At 41.4% G+C, this 5,534-nt stretch overlaps 1 pseudogene; it reads right to left on the minus strand.

Annotated features, from left to right (window-relative positions):
* Positions 1–2,054: 2,054 nt before the first annotated feature.
* On the minus strand, positions 2,055–2,206 carry LOC111734364 (annotated as a pseudogene).
* Between the last annotated feature and the right edge of the window lie 3,328 nt (positions 2,207–5,534).

Consider the following 5,534-nt stretch of genomic DNA (forward strand, 5'->3'; position numbering starts at 1 on the left):
AAGTGGCCCAAGTGATTCTAGTGCAGTGGTCCCCAACCTTTGTGGCACCAGCGACCAGTGCTCCTATGAGAATCTAATGCCTGAGGATCTGAGGTGGAGCTGAGAAGGTGATGCTAGTGCTGGGGAGCGGCTGCAAATACAGATGAAGCTTCTCTTGCTAGCCTGCTGCTCATCTCCTGCTGTGTGTCCTGGTTCATAACAGGCCACAGACTGGTACCAGTCTGCAGCCTGGGTGTTGGGGACCCCTGTATCTAGTGTATAACCAGGTTGAGAACTGTTACACCAGCAGTTTTAAAGTAGGTCCCTGGACGAGCAGCAACAGCATCTCTTAGAAAATCATTAAAAACTCAAATTCCATGGCCCTACCACAGACATACTGAATGAGAAACTGGAAATGGCTCCAGCAATCTAGGTTTTAACAAGCCTTCTGGGGGATTCTGATGCATGCTAAAGTTTGTGAACCACTGCACTAGATTGTAAAATAAGTAAAGGCATGAACTGTTTGTCTTGTTTAATGCAGTATTCCTAGGGCTTCAGGCTATGCCTTATGCAAATTTAGTTGAGTTCAATTTAATCAAGATGTGTTCACTGAGCACTAATTTTCTGTTAAGGCACTGTGCCCTGGACTAGTAAAAATGATGCTGTAGGAGACAGGTCCTTGCCATGTCACCTTGCTTATCTCTCTAAGCCTGGACTCTTCCTTTCTGCTCTCACTGCCCCTTAAGCATACCTCTACTTCCTGTCATTTTTATGCTGATTAATATACATTTTATATGTCTGTGTTCCTCACTAAATTGACCTCCGTAGGGCAGGAACAGCCTTCACTCAGCTCTAATGCATCTGGTTCTGTATTCGAAAGCAATGGAACATGTTCCTCTTAGGTAAAATGATAGGGAAAAAAGGCCGATGTGTCATTCAAGGACTGATCAGGGAAGCAGAACCACTATGAGTCTTCTGGTACAAGGGATTTTATCTTCAGAAGTAGATCTTATACTGTTGTGGGAGGAGCTGGGAAGTAAGATCCAGAAAAAAGAAGTCGGAGGATCAGAGAAAAGTTCTTCATCAGCCTTCCTCAGGGCAAGTCAGATTTTAGGGAAATCTAGACAAGCACAACCAGTTGCCAGAGGGACTGTGATGGGGGTTCGTAAAGAAGGCTGTGGAAGGCTGTTGCCCTAGGTGGCCTATTGTGGCTGTAGGTCAACGTGGCCAGCAGTGGGAAAAGAGCTGTATGTGAAACAGGGAAAATGAGGACAGGCTGGAGCCCTTAGCACCTCTGCGTGGTCTCTCACTGCATCTCACCTTGTGACTTTTGAAGAGCAGTGGCTGTGCTTCATTTCATCTTCTTGATCACACACAAATGTCTCCTGAGAATAGCTCTAATCTAGAGACATATAGAAAAGGGGCTTCCTGAAAACAATTCCTGTCTAGCTAAGTTGGCACAGTACAAAATTACCCAGCCCGTAAATATTATTTACCTAAAAAGTGGGTACTTATATTTTTCCCAAGAGCTACTATTTTGGCCATTTTTAATAACCATGGCAGAATAATGTTATTTCCACACACGCCGTCTCCAAATGTCATATGGAGAAGAGACAGGAAAGCTGTTCTAACAGAGGTCCTTTGCTAGCCTCAGTCTCTAGATCAGCAGTAAAAGTAGACGTTAAGATTACTTTCAGAGAATAATTTGTTTATGTGGCAGGTCCCACAGGTATCAGAGTAAATGAAATCATTTGAGGTGGCACGTAGTCATGTTTCACACTCCATTTGTATAGTGATTTTATATGTTTATGCAGCTGTTGAAATATCTTAAATTATGTGCATTTTGGGTCAGTCTGTTTCTTTATGAGTTACTAGAAAATACACACCAGCTCTGTTTCCTCGTTTATGCTACTGGAGTTATCATTCCCTTAGGCACCTAGACTGGAAAACTTCCTGTCACTTTTGATTTATTCCTGTCCTTCAATCTTCATACTCAGTAATTTTTTTGTGTGTGTGACAGAAATAGGGATTTATTAGTGGAAGAGTGGGGGGCGGGGCAACACCAAAACTCTCATAAAAATATCGAACACTTCATGAATTTGTATATCATCCTTGCGCAGGGGCCATGCTAATCTTCTTTGCGCGTGCCTCATCTCCATTACCCTTTGCGAATTAAATCCTCTCTGTATCATTCTAATTTTAGTATATGTGCTGCCGAAGCGAGCACCATACTCAATAATTTGTTTATAAGTCTTGGAAATGCCACTTTTACCCATCTTGTATTCTCCATTCTTGTGACAATCCTAGTGCATATAATAGTTAGTCATCTCTCTGTCTGTCCGTCTATTAATCCATCTATCCCTTGTGAGTTTCATAACCTTTCTATTTTAGAAAAGACTTGAAGAGTTAATAAAGTGGAACAATCTAAAACTGAGTAATTAAGATTATAAAGAGAACAAAGAGGTCCTAAATGAATTGTTCTCACTTTTGGATGATTTAGAATCAATGGAGAACTTTTGAAAAATACCGATACTCAGACTCCTCGCAGAGATCTGGATTCATGTGGTCTAAAGCTCCCTGGGTCATTCTAATATGCAGCCATGGTTGAGAACTATAGAATTGGAAATGAGGGGGGTAGATATCACTAAGCCAATTGATCTGATCCGATTATAACCTTTGAATCCTATGTGTGACTGCAAGGCAAAGAGAGATGTATGCTGTCTTACACACATCCCATTGCCTGACAAAACATTTCTCCCCAGATTTAAACTCTAAAAGTAACATATTGTTTATGTCCTAGTAATGCAATAATAGCTACCCTTTATTGACTGTTTGCCATGTGTTAAGCATTATGCCAGTTAAAGGAATTATCTCTTTTAAGTATCACAACACACCTATGATGTGACTATATTATTAACCTAATATTTCAGATGAGGAAACTGGGGTCTTGAGAAGTTAAATGAATTGCTAGCTTTTGGATTCAGGCTAACTGCAGAACACTGATTCTTAACCGCTACATTTTACTGCCTCTAATGTGAATATACTTGGCAATACCTCCAATTAAAGTTTTGCAAGAGACAGAATGGTGTTCAAATGGAGATCCTTGTTAAATAAAGGTTGAAGATAAATAATTAACAAGAGCATTTCTTGCAAGGTGTTTAGATATTTTGCTTTCTGATAATCTAACTTATTATAGAAAGACATCAGAACTTCTGGAAGAGTGGGTTGTTAACATATCTACTGTATTCTCTCAGGTCTTCTCATAGGAGCCTTGGGGAAGTCCGGCTTCACCCACAAGGTAAGAACACAGAGCACCAGCCAAGGTTGGGGGTGGACAGGGCACGACAGACTGGGATGAGGCCAACAAGCAGTAAGTCTTTTGGAACCAGGCTTAGAAGTAGGAAAGGGAAGAAGGGGTAAAAGGCCAATAAGGGCATGCTGCTTGAGGAGCAAGGCCTAGACAATGTGAAGAATGTAGGTTGGGCTGGACAAGAGGAAGTTTCTGAGCTGAGGAGAAGCATAAATGGATGAAGCCGTGTGGTGCCAGAGCCCAGATCATAAATATGGGTGTGCCTCGGCTTGGGAGTTAGAGAAGCGTGCAGATACTTAAAGGGTGAAAGGTAGGTGCCGGATCACAGGTAACTGATGATTATTTTATCTAACAAAGTCTAAAGTAGAGATACGTCATATCAGGTAAGAACTGTAGGCTTTGTATACCAGCCCCCAGTGGTCATGTTTCTGTTAAAACATGATGGCCTGGAGATACATGGAATACTGCCTTGAGTTCAGTCTTATCTCGCTCTAATCAGTGCTCTCCAGAATCTTCAGAATGGGTCTTAAGCACTTTTTTTTTTTTGGTGGCACAACTTAAGAACCATAAGGGGCGCTCTACTGCCTATTTCAATCTAAACTCCCAAAGGGACTTCATTTTATCTTTCCAGATTGGTCCCTCCCCCTCTTCAACATCTTCTATCACATTCGTCAGGCCTGCTCACTGCCCCTCAAATGATCACGGCTTGGATTAAATCTGTTCTGCATGCTTTAGTCTTGACTTCCCAATGTGATTGTAAGCTCTTTGAGGGAAAGAATTTAAGTCTTTTAAAATTTCTCTTCTTCTCATGACCTAATGCCGATCATATGGTAAGTAGCCAATGCCTGCTGTTTGACTCAGTTATAGTTTACCCTGAGCAGTCCTTAGAACAGCGCCAGCCACAATGAGGTATTTAATAAGAGTTTTTGGATTGAGATAGTGACCATCTTAGGATCAGAAATTATCTGGATGTGTTTTTTGTAATGACAACATGAATACTAACGCCTCATGATAACATGATGTAATGGACTTCTGAATGCCCGCTCTGTCACATATGAACAGTGTGGCCCTGGGCAAGACACTGTGAACTATGTTTCCTCATTGTAAAAGAAAGGTGATCATGGGGACCTCAGAGTGGTTGTGAGGATTAAGTCACATACCAAAAGGAGATTGTCCAGCATGGTAAATGGCTACAATAGGCGTTCAGTAAATGGGTTTTATTATAGAAAAATTTAAATCTCTATCACTTTTTTTCTCAAAAAAATCTATTTTCCTTTGAAATAAAAAGTACATCCAAAAGAGCTAAGGGCTTGGGACGATAGGAAGTTTGGGTGGGGACACCAGTTTGGAGGTAATAATCTGTGCCTCTGACCCTTCCACCCCACATTTTTGCCAAGGAGGAAGGAAGGGTCTGTAAGCCAGGGACCTCAGAAGGGAAGGGAAATATATGCTGTGCCGGTGCTTCTTTCGGAGCAGGTAATCCTTCAGGTATAGAACACCACCTCCACGAGGTGATGTCAGAAACAAAGACTGGCAGAGCCCTTGGAAATCATACAGCTTGCCCACCTCCCATCATCCACATAGGCACACCAAATCAGAGTAGAATCTCTATTACTTTTTATTCTACTGGTTTTCTGTTTTGTCCTTTACTCATGTCAGAAAAATAATTTTAAATTTTCTTTAAATGTTTTTGAGGTTAGATATTTTCTGATAATGAGAAGTTGGTAGACATCGTATTAACAAAGATTTTTTTCTTTTTTGGTAATTGTCTGGATCATAAAAAACAATCAAATAAGTCAACTTATTCTTAGTTTTGGACTAGAAATCAGGAGAAGGAAAAAGAGGGGAAGGTAGAGAGATGGTTCTTAAATTGTTAGTGGAAACATGGTCCCCTAACCCTTGATTTGGCATCCATGATGACATCTTGGTGGTAGGGAAGGCTCACAGAAGGGATTCCCGTCTTGGTTAGCAAGAGTGCTCCAGAACTAGACTGTGAGCTTCCATGGCAGAATGTGCTCTCTGATCAACTGGACTTTGCTGCAGGAGGGGTATGGCTGAAAACAGCCTACTGTAAATTAACCAGGTGTGAGAACATAAGACCAAATTTTATTTCACCCAGCAACAGAATGATAAAATGACATTCTTCTCTATTTATATTCTATCCCATCTTCTTGTCCTTCCATGCAGGGCTGCTGACAGAGGTTGTTGGGGCTATTGTGCCAGGTGTGGAGATTCTGCCCACTGG

This window comes from Pteropus vampyrus, unplaced genomic scaffold (assembly GCF_000151845.1).
Source record: "Pteropus vampyrus isolate Shadow unplaced genomic scaffold, Pvam_2.0 Scaffold14, whole genome shotgun sequence".
NCBI classification, from domain to species: Eukaryota; Metazoa; Chordata; class Mammalia; order Chiroptera; family Pteropodidae; genus Pteropus; species Pteropus vampyrus.